Here is a 12,780-nt window from a genome sequence, read left to right on the forward strand (position 1 = left end):
AAAATATTTGCATATCATATCTCTAATAAGGGGCTAAGTAATCATCATCCCTTCACTGTATCAGTAATTTTCAAACTGTAGATTGCTTCAGACCAGTTTCTTGAACCTTTCTTCAAATGGAAAAAATAGAAAAAAATTTTAGCACAGTGCTTTGCATAGTAAAAGTATATGGTTTTATGATACTTTAATGTAATAATACACATACATGTGTAATTCAACTATTGTATATCGAGTTGCCTGGCATACAAAGACACTCATTATTTCTGAAGAATGAATGAAAGCATGTCATCTGCACTGCTATAACTTCAATTACTAGCTATTAATGATAATAAGAGATGCTATTTATTGAGCAAAATATTTTGTTAAATGCTACTTTCCCTTTTAAGGATGACAAAACCAAAATTCATTAAGGTTAAATAACTTGTCTAAATGTACATGAATAGTAAGAAACAGAGCCAAGATTCAACCTCATCCTAACACCAACTCTTGCCTCTTCTCTACTAACTTGTACAGTTTGCTTTTTAATATTTTTTCAACAATTGCTCAGAGAGTAGTTGTTTTCATAATTAATCCAAAATTGTCCTAAGAAATGCCATCATCACAGTGGGCAAAGTTTAACATCACTTCCTGAAAACTGTTACCATACCCCCCAAATAAATTAGGTTGCCCTCAATCATGCCCCGACAGCATTCTTTTTCTCCATAGCACATAACAAATTTGTGATACTTGTTCAATGTGTATCTTCTCTACCAGATTACATATTTCTTGAGAGTAAGGACCACATCTACCAATACACAGGGATACAGTACACCTGAAGGCCTAGTATACACTCAATTCATTGAACAATAAACAAGTAACGTTAGTCTTCAGTCACCCATACTAAAACCCAGCATATTGCTTTCATAACCAAATGGGAAGTGATAGGTGCTTGCGCTTTAGAGGCCAGAAGAACAGACTTCTGAGGCCGGGTGCAGGCTTGTAATCCCAGCACTTTGGGAGGCTGAGGTGGGCAGATCACGAGATCAGGAGATTGAGACCATCCTGTCTAACAAGGCAAAACCCCGTCTCTACTAAAAATACAAAAAAAAAAATTAGCTGGGCATGGTGGCGGGCGCCTGTAGTGCCAGCTTCTCGGGAGGCTGAGGTAGGAGAATGGCGTGAACTCACGAGGCGGAGGTTGCAGTGAGCCAAGATAGCGCCACTGCACTCCAGCCTAGGCAACAGAGCGAGGCTCCGTCTCAAAAACAAAAAACCAAAAAAAAAAAACAAAAAAACAGTCTTCTGGCTACTCATTAGGGAACTCTGAGCCAATTAACCTCTCTAAGCCTCATTCACAAAATAATCAAACATACCTTGGTATAAAAATGAATGATCCCCTACCCCACGATGTATACAATTAAGATCTGTCAATCAAAAATAATAATACACTCTGGGCCATCCATGCAGCGGCTCAAACCTGTAATCCCAGCACTTTCGGAAGTCGAGGTGAGAGGACTGCTTGAGTCCAGGAGTTCGAGACCAGCCTGGGTAACATAGGGAAACGCTGTCTCTACAAAAAAATTTAAAAACTAGCTGGGTGTGGTGGCAGGCGCCTGTAGTCCCAGCAAGTTGGGAAGCTGAGGCAGGAGGATCACCTGAGCCCCAGGAGGTGGAGGTTGCAGTGGGCTGACCACGTCAGTGCACTTCAACCTGGGTGACAGAGCGAAATAATACACCTTAAAAAATTAACTATCCCCTTGTTTCCATTCACGCTACTAGTGTTATAATTTAAGTATTTATTTTCTCCCCTCTGGATCAATGTTTTCAAATGCAGATTGCTTCAAACCAGATTCTCATTTTTTAAATGTAGAAAAATAGATACACCAGAGTGCATGCACACATTAAGGGCATATTGTTGAAGCACACACAATTCAACTGTTTATTGAGTTAGTGATATCCATGTACATCTTATTGTGGGCTGCAGTTAAAAAAAAAAACAAAACAAAACTGAGAAACATTGCTGCACTACTGCAAACTAATATTACTCGAATATTAAATTCCCTGATCACAGCTCAACAAGAGTAAAAGGAAAAAAAAATTAAATTCAGTGAGAATGAGGCCTTGTCAGTTTTGTTCACCGCTGTCCCCCTAGAACCTGAAATAATACTTGCTGTGTAACAGCACAACAAATATCTCTGAATGATATATCCAGTCCCAACTTAACTTTCCAAAAGTATTAATCTTACAATACTCCTCCTCATTGCCATTTCCACGGTCCCTTAGATTCTTCCTTTCTGAGCCTTGACAAAAGCTGTTCCCCCAGACTAATAAAAGTCTTCCCTTTTTCAACTCACCAAACCAGTCGATTCCTTTTCACTACATTACACTTTATTATAAAATCATATGACAGGCACAAAGGACACAAGTATAAAACGAAACATAACACAAAGTGAATATGCAATATATAAAAAATACATTTATCATACCTTTCACTTTTAGTATAGTTATGACGTACATTAAATATTTCAGTGACAATTATGCCATCTTAAAATTTAAAAGGTCTTTTGGAGGATGACTTCAATTACTAACACTTAAAAATGGGACATTTGGGTCGGGCACGGTGGCTCACGCCTGTAATCTCAGCACTTTGGGAGGCCGAGGCAGGCGGATCACCTGAAGTCAGGAGTTCTAGACTAGCCTGACTAACATGGTGAAACCCCGTTTCTACTAAAAATACAAAAAATTAGGCGTGGTAGCACGCATCTGTAATCCCAGCTACTCAGGAGGCTGAGGCAGGAGAATGACTTGAACCCGGGAGGCGGAGGGTGCGGTGAGCCGATCGCGCCAGTGCACTCCAGCTTGGGCAACAAGAGTGAAATGCCATCTTTTGACCTAATATCTTTTTTTTTTCCTCTGTATGCCTCTTATTCCTGTAGAGGTACTTAAAAATTATACCATTGACTATTCTTTTAATTAACACAGCAATATATAAAAATCTGAAGTCATCACTAAAGACTGAAAGGAGTTTTGGGTAGAGCAAAACAAGTAGCTTTGCAATACACAAATCTCATCCACAAGACAATCTGGAGATTTGGGATGTAAGAAGAAAAGAGACTATCATAACCGCTGGTTTTGGCAGCTGTTTTTAGGGGCTAAGTAGTCACACGCTGACTTTTCAAGGTCTCTACATATTAAACACTGTGTTCTAGAAATTGGATTTTGTATATGTATTTACATAAACGTCTACATCAATCTTCTGCTTTTTGGAAAACGTACCATTTGGCTGGAACTATACTACTTTCTTCCTCCCTTGGCTATTTTTAATTTTTTTTAAAATCCTATCTTCCATGTAGATTTGTTAAAACATACCACAGAAAACAGCACATACAATTTTTATCATTTGACTTTTAAACATCTTCTTTCTTATTCAATTATAAGATAAGCAAGGAAAAATATTCTGAGACTTTACACAAATAGTGTCTCACACCACCTATGAGCCATCTATGCTCAACCCCTACTTCAAAGTTCACAATCTAAGTACTAGTCCTCTTTAACAGAACTTCTTTCCATCACTTTATCCCTACCAGAGAGTGAACAGTGGAAAGTTCCAACTTTTGCAACTCTAGAATGAGGTTATAAACCTAGAGGGAGGAGGAAAATCTGACAGTAGACGCTTGTTCTTTTCACTCCATTCAAGCTCCCATAGAGCCTAAAACACTTAAGTTCCAACATGAGCTTCATACTTCCCTGTCCGAAACTTGCTTTCTCAAGCCTCACGCTTTCCAGCTGTAGCAAAGTTTACTTCTGAACAGATTAAATCAGTTGCTAAATAATCTGAAGTCCTCAAACAGAAGGCCACATGAATATCAAACGAAAAAAATAACATTTGAATCAGAATAAATTTACATGGTATTATGGCATCATCACTAATACACTGAGCAGTATTATTTATTAACTTCAAGCATTAATTAACTTAAAGATGTGATTTTGGAGAAAAACACCAGTGGTGGTCTCTGATTACGAAAGTTAAACATTCTTAAGCACAATCCCTTAGAAAATCCTACCAGGATCAATGATGTCTGTTTTTTCTGTTTTAAAGTATCCTGCCAAAAGCTGTGGGTGCTGTGACTTAGGGTCGCAAAAGTGTTGCTTATGTAGTCAGAAGGCAGAACGTGCCCTACAAGGCGCTCACATGCCTTAGTAATAGAACGTATATTATCTTCCCAATCCTGTCGCGGCTGCAAATGTGCTCCTTCCACTTCCAGCCATCCCAGCTGTGTTCCAGCTCCGGGAGAAGCAAGGGCTTTAGAATTACCCCCAAATATCTTCCTAAATCCAGGCGAAGGAGGCTCACACTTCTCCACCCTACCTAACGCACCCCTCAAGTGAAACGTTTGGTCTAAGAAAAAAATACCTTGCACCGCTCCACCCAACAGGTGGGAAGGAGAAAGGAATGGACAGCTGGGCGCTGAATCCGAGCCAGGCCTCAAACAGGGCGGGAGAGGGAGGCCGCGGCCACAGCGCGGCCTGAAACCCGGCAGGCCCCTTTCAGTACCAAGTACCACCCTCTGCCCCCAGCTAATTTCAAGGAGCCCGCCCCAGCAGACCTTATGATGGATGCCACTCTTTGCCATGAGCCGAAGCCTGTGACGACCTAGCCGAAGATGGCACTTCACCGCCTCCGTCCCCACAGCCACCACAGCAGCCGCCACCCGCGCCACGGCCGCCTGGTCCAGGCCACGATGCGCATGCGTCAGTGTCCCTGGAGGCGAAAAAGTCACGTGGGTTCGCAGCGCGCAGGCCTGGCCCTCCCAGGGATCCTCGCTGCCCGTGCGGCCCCAGCCCCGCCCCCGCGGCCCCAGCCCCGCCCCCGCATCCCCGCCCCGCCCCGCCTACCTGCTTTTCCCTCCATGGGGACTTCCCAAAGGAAAGGAGGGTGTTGAGGGCCTTTCACACGCCTGATCTTAAACACAGAGCCCTGACACGTCCCCTCCAAAAACGGCAAAATATCATTTCTGGGGGCAAATCTAAGGTTTTCCCAACAATTGCTCAATCTTTCACACTAAAACATTTACCTAAAAACGGGCAGAAATTCAGCCTCAAACCCACAAATCTCACGATGGTATGGACCCTGGGCCCACTCAGGATTCCTGAAAACTAAACAATTGTGGACTTAGGGGTTTGGAGAACGGGCTATTGTTAAAGAAAAAAGTATTTAGTGACACTTGTTAAAGCACAAAAAGGAGGGCTTTACTCAGGACCATCGCAATAGGTATAGGGACCACTGACTGCAACGGAGACTTGCAGTGGGGGAAGAGATCTTGGGCTCAACTCCTCATACAGCATGGGCACGTGGAGATCTACAGCCAAGGAGCAGTGGTAAGAGAATGGATAATTACTAAGAGGAAACATCAGGGTGAGGGGGATTTTGGCTAAACCCACCTAATAGGATTTTTCTGAAGACAGGCCGAGATAATGAGGCATCACCTGGGGGATGGTGGCGACTGAAGAACCTGATCACATATTGAGGATGATCAGCTATTAAGGATAGGGGTTTATTGCTAATCTGACTTAGCAAAGTTCTTTGCCTAAACTGGATTTTACAAAGAAAATGTACAGGAGAGCCTAGCCGAAGATTCAGAAACCTGACTAAAGTTGGCCAAGCAAAAAAAAAAATATTTGTATCTAAAGGGATATGTTATCCTCTGGACACATTGAGGGGGGCTGTGCGTTAACAATCTTAGCCGTCCTCTTCAGTTGTACCGCCATCTCCACTTTAATAAAAAATAATTTATTTCAAATCTGGCCTCTCTCCCTTTAAGATTCTGTTACATTTGTGCCCCCTCATTCACCCATCACTTACCATGTAATCTCTTGTTCCAGGTGCATTAGTATTACTACTGGGCTCCAAGTTCCTCATCTGAAATCTGTCTCCTCTGGAAATAATTATTTACAAGACGATGTTTCTTGTCACAGCGCGGGTTAATCATAAATCCTCTCACCATCACCTTTCCTTCCAAATACCAAATTCAGTCTTTTTTCCTACCTTTTACTTGCATCACACTGCACCTAGCAGTAGCTTTCCCTTTCCATTTGCCTCTTCTACTTTCCAAGCTAACTTTTCTGGATTCTCTGACAGTGTAGCCATGTTTTGTGTTTGTTTGTTTGTTTTACAGGTTTAAACAGCAGCTTTTAAATGTTTACTATGGGAAGAATAGTCAAGGGAGTGGTGCAATGGGAAGACAGAGTTTGCTGCTGGCACTGTTACGCAGTGACTGTTTGGCATGACCTTCACTCCTTTTCTGGTTCTTTGGTCTTTGTAAGGTGGCCTCAGTTTATCAGTAAATAAGATTATCTCTGAGATGTCATTCACTCAAATAGCCATTTTGTAAAAATCTACTTGCATCTTCAACTTTATTCACTGTGGATTCATTGTTTTCCTTTATCTAGTTTTTTACATTTTACCTTTCAAGCCGGTGCTATTGCTCTCACTCCCCTGCTTAAAAACCTCCACTGGTTTCCTCCTCCACTTTTTTTTTTTTTAAGAAATTCTAAACTTTTAGAATGGAAAATAGTGTTTTCATAATCATGCCAGCCTTCTCACTGTTTCTGCCTCCGCGTAGCTCCACAGAACCTACTGTTCCCACAGCCGTTTTATGTGTTGAAACCTTTAAGTGGGCTCTTCTCTTTGCCTGAAATGTGATCCCCGCTGACAGAAACATACATTATCTTAAAAACTGATTTAGCCAGCAGGGCGTGGTAGCTCATGCCTGTAATCCCAGCACTTTGGGAGGCCGAGGCGGGGAGATCTCGAAGTCAGGAGTTCGAGACCAGCATGACCAACATGGTGAAACACCATCTCTACTAAAAATACAAAAATTAGCTGGGTGTGGTGGCGCACGCCTATATTCCCAGCTACTCAGGAGGCTGAGGCAGGAGAATCAATTGAACCCGGGAGGCAGAGGTTGCAGTGAGCCAAGATGGTGCCACTGCACTCCAGCCTGGGAGACAGAGTGAGACTCCATCTCAAAACAAAAACAAAAAACAAACAAAAAACATTGATTTAGCCTTAGTTGACTTTTTAAAAATTGTGTATCACGATTATAAACTTTGGGAAGAAAAAAGATATTATACCAAATACTGTAGTTTAGAGGGTAGTGAGTTCTAAACAACAATATTTAAAGTCATGTGATCTCAGAAACAGAACAAAGAAGTCAGACAAATGGGAAATTATATTATTATTAATGTATTTCTTCCATTTGCCCCTCCAGATCAACTGTCTGTCCTTATCCACCCTGCTCCATTCTTTGGAGATTGACCCTTATAGACCATATCAATAGGTTCTCTTGCTTCCTGGTTTCTGGTTGAGTGTGGCCAAGAGAAAGTCCTGGCAGAATGGAATTGAGGAGTGAGGTCAGGGTATTTATTCCTCCAGCTCCCTCCATGTGGGTGATCTCAGGTCTGATGAAGGTAACCCTCTCAATATAACTTCATTCTAGGTTCCAGGTTTCCTAAGCCATGCCTTTATAAATACTCCCTTATTAACCACTTCCCAAATTATGCTGATTTTTATTTGCTGTCTATTTTCTTCTGGGTCCTGATATAAGAGCAAAATGTATCTTGTGATACCCAGTGTTAATCACAATTTCTGAGCTGTTCAGTATGATTCCTGTTTATTCTCTTCAAAACGTTAACATGCCATGAAAAAGTGTGTAAAATACCTTGTGGACCATTTAATTTACAGAATATATTGCTCTAGGGAATGAACTTTGTTTACATTATAAATAATCCATCACTAAATAAATTGTGGTGACTCTTCTGTTGGAAACATTCAGACTCCTATATTTAGCATTTCTCCTTACTGGTAAAGCAAGTAAACTTAAAACTGTAGCTCCAGGAGATTTAAATCCAAACGCAACATGAAGCTTGTTTCCTCTTTACTACTTGATCTTTCTTTCTTTCTTTTTTTTTTTTTTTGAGACGGAGTCTTGCTCTGTCGCCCAGGCTGGAGTGCAGTAGCGCAATCTCGGCTCACTGCAAGCTCCGCCTCCCGGGTTCATGCCATTCTCCTGCCTCAGCCTCCCGAGTAGCTGGGACTACAGGCGCCCGCCAACACGCCCGGCTGATTTTTTGTATTATTAGTAGAGACGGAGTTTCACCGTGTTAGCCAGGATGGTCTCGATCTCCTGACCTCGTGATCCGCCCGCCTCGGCCTCGCAAAGTGCTGTGATTACAGGCTTGAGCCACCTCGCCCGGCGATCTTTCAAATTTAGTTCAAATGGTATTAATATCTCCTCAATTCAGTCTTCCTGAGAGTTATCAATGTTACTCTTGTTTCTGGGTAACCTTAAAGAAGAGCACCATAGTAATACCATTTTGCACATTCCTCTTATTCCCTCAGAGACTTATGGCTACTAATTAGGGTAACTTCACACCAGGAAACAGAAAACATGCTGGCTTCTTGGAATTTATTAAACATTGGACCTGAATTAATACCAATTCCTGGGGCATAGAATGCCACTGTGGTTCATCAGACAGAGTAGGGCTTATGTAATATGGCAGATATTGTAGGTCAGCTTAGTCATATCCATGCCCACTATCTTCTCTATTATTTTCCTGTACTGTTGAGACTGGGAAACGAAATACTCAAATTCCTAGCCTCCTTTGAACCTAAGGGTGGCCAATGAGATGTAGGTAGAAGTACATAGGAAGGGCCTTCTTTCCTAAATAAAAAAGCAAAGCCTCACTACAGAAACACCTGTGCTTGTTATCCCTTTTACTTTTTTTTTCTGTCTGAAGCACAATTATGATATTTGGAGAGGAAGTTGCCGTCTTATAATCAGCTCTGATATCATCAAGCCGTTGGCATAATGCTTAGCCACTGCTTTTACACTTCTTGTGGTATGAGACAAATAACATACCAATTGATTTAAGCTACTGTTAGTTCGGTTTGCTATTCAGTCAAAAGCATCCCAACTGATACAACAGCATTAGAAGCTATAATAAAACTTAGGAAAACTTTCTTATCAAATATCTCTTATGAAAATATGAAACAAAGGGCAACACAATTCCTTGAGGGAATCATAGAGATGAGTGCCTCAAAGTCTTGATCAAGTGTTCATCAGTGGATGAATGAATAAAGAAAATGCAGTATATAGACACTGGGAAACACTCGTCTTAAAAAAGGAAATCCCGTCATTTGCAACAACATGAATAAACCTGGAGGACATTATGTTCAGTGAAATAAGCCAGGCACAGAAAGACAAATAATACATGATCTCACTTATATGTGGAATCCAAGAAAGTTGAACTCCAAGAAGTAGAAAATAGGATGGTGGTTTGCAGGAGCTGGCAGGCTTGGGGTGGGGAAATGGAAAAGAGGATGGGTAAAGGGTCCAAAGTTTCATTTAGAAAGGAAGAATTATGGCCGGGCAAGGTGGATCATGCCTGTAATCTCATCAGTTTTGGTAGGCTGAGATGGGAGGATCCCTTGAGCCCAAGAGTTCAAGTCCAACCTGAGCAACATAGCAAGATCCCATCTCTAAGACTATTTTTAAAAATAAAAAAAAAAAAGGCCAGGCGTGGTAGCTCACGCCTCTAATCTCAGCAATTTGGGAGGCTGAGTTGGGCAGATCACCTGAGGTCAGGAGTTTGAGACCAGCCTGGCCAACATGGTGAAACCCCATCTCCACTAAAAATACGAAAAATTAGCCAGGTGTGGTGGCACGTGCTTGTAGTCCCAGCTACTCGGGAGGCTGAGGCAAGAGAATCGCTTGAATCCGGAGGCAGAGGTTGCAGTGAGCCAAGATTGCGCCACTGCACTCCAGCCTGGGTGACAGAGTGAGACTCCGTCTGAAAAAATAATTTAAAAATAAAATAAAGGAAAGAGGAATAAGTTCTGAAAACCTACTGTATAACAAGATGACTATAGTTTATAATAATGTATATTTGAAAATTGCTATGAGAGTGGATTTTAATGTGATCACCACAAAAAACAGTTAGGTCTGTAAGGTGATGGATATGTTAATTAACTTAATGATCCACAATGTATAAAAACATTAAATTGTACCTCATAAATATACACAATAGAATAATTCGTTTTTGCTCATGCCAGTTGGGTCTTCCTTCTGTTGGGAATGTTACCTTTATATAGCACTTGAGGTTTACAAATGCTTTTTTTTTTCTTTTTTGAGACAGAGTCTCGCTTGTCACCCAGGCTGCAGTGCAGTGGCGCGGTCTTGGCTCACTGCAACCTCCACCTCCTGGGTTCAAGAGATTCTCCTGCCTCAGTCTCCCAAGTAGCTGGGATTACAGGTTTCCGCCACCATGCCTGGCTAATTTTTGTATTTTTAGTAGAGACGTGGTTTCATCATGTTGTCCAGGCTGGTCTTGAACTCCTGACCTCAGGTGATCCGCCTGCCTTGGCCTCCCAAAGCATTGGGATTACAGGCGTGAGCCACTGTGCCCGGCCCTACAAATGCTTTCTTATACATAATCCCTTTTAAATTTTGGACTTCACAATAATCCCAGGATGTATGTAAGGTTTAGCAGGTAATTATAAAACTGGGTTCCCAAATTCATGCTTTCTGAATCAAAGTCTTATGCTCTTTATCTGAATAATACTTGCCTCCCTCGGTCATCTCCCTTTGAGTCACATCACTGTGTACCTCCCTTAGCACTTTTGCGATGTTCACTGCTCTCTTCTTTGCTATATATTTTTTCCTCTCCAAGTTACTTTTCAGATCCTCTTCAGATTCTCTTCACTTATTGTAATTTAAATTTTACTATAAGCAATATGTCTTGTTCATTTCTGAAAAAATAGAAATTACAGAAGAGTACATTGAAAAAAATTAAAATAACTTCACTGCCCACAGATTACCACCATTAAGATGTTGGTATATATATACTACTACTTCTGTTTTCTATGCGCACATATACTGATGGAGATACTGTACTTATTTTGTAGTCACATTTTTCCTTTAACATGTATTTGGCATCATTTTTAATGACTATATGATATGCATTCCATTGGGTAAATACATCATTTAACATTTTTTGTTGTTGCATTGCTGGGTGATGTTACACTTTTATAATTATCATTGCTAGTAAACGACATTCCTTTATTCCAAGTAAATGTGTTTGTTTATTCGGGACTTCAGCTTTTCTTTAGTTATTTCAATCAGTGATCAGTCTCTGTTTCTTTGTTGACTTCTGGGTTAATAATGGTTCTTGATAAGAGTGCTGGACTTCTGAGTGCTCAGTTATCAAGAAGTTACTAAAATACAGAAACTTTTTAGGCTTGAGACTCTTTTGATACATTAATGGCTATTTTCTTTATAATAAAAGGTAGCTCACATATTATGTAAAATAGAGCTGCCACATTATTGATTATATTTACTGTACATTTTTCTCCCTAGACTGATCAGAATATTGTGCTTTTTTTAATGCAAAATTCAAACCAAGGAATTAGGCTTATACATGAAGTAATGGTCTTTATCCTTTAAAATGTAAAATCTACCTTCAATATATCTAACAATCTATTGATGCAAATTTAGCTAGCACAAGTGCAATGATACAAAGGCAGAAGTCATAATTAATAAAACTTAAAATCTGTAACTTGTATCAATGATGCATATCAAGTAGGGTTGAAACAAAATGTAATAGTGATTTCAGAGTTTACAATTGAGATCAAACGAGTCTAACACAGGCCTGTTTTTCTATGACCTGAGCTAAGAATTTTTTTTACATTTTTTAAGTGTAAAAAATAGGCCAGGCACATTGGCTCACGCCTGTAATCCCAGCACTTTGGGAGGCTGAGGCGGGCAGATCACCTGAGGTCAGGAGTTTGAGACCAGCCTGGACAACAAGGCGAAACCTTGTCTCTACAAAAAGTACAAAAATTAGCTGGGCATGATGACGGGCGCCTGTAATCCCAGCTACTCAGGAGGCTGAGGCAGAATTGCCTGAACCTCGGAGGGGGAGGTTAAAGTGAGCAGAGATCGTGCCATTGCAGTCCAGCCTGGGTGTCAAGAGCAAGACTCCATCTCAAAATAGATAAATAAATAAAATAAGGGCTTACAAATCCGAAAATATTTACTCTATGGCCCTAAAGTACACCAAACTAGAGGACTGTAATAAAATACACTTAGAAGAAAATATAAGGTATTTTAAAAGTATATAATTGTATAAAAGTTTATATAAATAGAAAAAGTAGCCAATTCTTTACTCTTCTTTTAGCTTAGCTTGAAATAGAAGCAACTCTCTCACCTTTTTTTTTTTTTTTTTTTTTTGAGACAGAGTCTCGCTGTCGCCCAGGCTAGAGTGCGGTGGCACAATCTCCGCTCACTGCAAGCTCCGCCTCCCGGGTTCACGCCATTCTCCTGCCTCAGCCTCTCCGAGTAGCTGGGACTACAGGCGCCCGCCACCACGCCCGGCTAATTTTTTGTATTTTTAGTAGAGACGGGGTTTCACCATGTTAGCCAGGATGGTCTCTATCTCCTGACCTCATGATCCGCCCGCCTCGGCCTCCCAAAGTGCTGGGATTACAGGCGTGGGCCACCGTGCCTGGCCCACCCTTTTTTTTTTTTCTCAGAAGCTAAGGATAAATTTTTTTTTTTTTTTTTTTTTTTTAGAGATGGAGTTTTGCTCTTGTCCCCCAGGCTGGAGTGCAATGGTGCAGTCTCAGCTCACCACAACCTCCGCCTCCCGGTTTCAAGCGATTCTCCTGCCTCAGCTTCCGAGTAGCTGGACTACCCGCCTTGGCCTCCCAAAGTGCTGGGATTACAGGCGCGAGCCACCACG

The 12,780-nt window shown here is 41.3% G+C and overlaps 1 protein-coding gene and 1 non-coding gene across 3 annotated transcripts in view; both read right to left on the minus strand.

Moving 5' to 3' along the window:
* Positions 1–4,723, minus strand: part of PRPF39 (pre-mRNA processing factor 39) — a 30,887-nt gene extending 26,164 nt beyond the window's left edge. For both annotated transcript variants that reach the window (XM_063609269.1, XM_055291434.2), the window contains exon 1: positions 4,587–4,723. The gene's annotated coding sequence lies outside the window, so the exon portion shown is untranslated. The remainder of the gene's footprint in view (positions 1–4,586) is intronic.
* LOC129490879 (small nucleolar RNA SNORD58) lies at positions 539–604 on the minus strand. The gene has a single exon (XR_008660354.1). It is a non-coding gene; the product is annotated as a small nucleolar RNA SNORD58 (small nucleolar RNA).
* Positions 4,724–12,780: the final 8,057 nt, after the last annotated feature.

Source organism: Symphalangus syndactylus, chromosome 9 (genome assembly GCF_028878055.3).
Source record: "Symphalangus syndactylus isolate Jambi chromosome 9, NHGRI_mSymSyn1-v2.1_pri, whole genome shotgun sequence".
NCBI lineage: Eukaryota > Metazoa > Chordata > Mammalia > Primates > Hylobatidae > Symphalangus > Symphalangus syndactylus.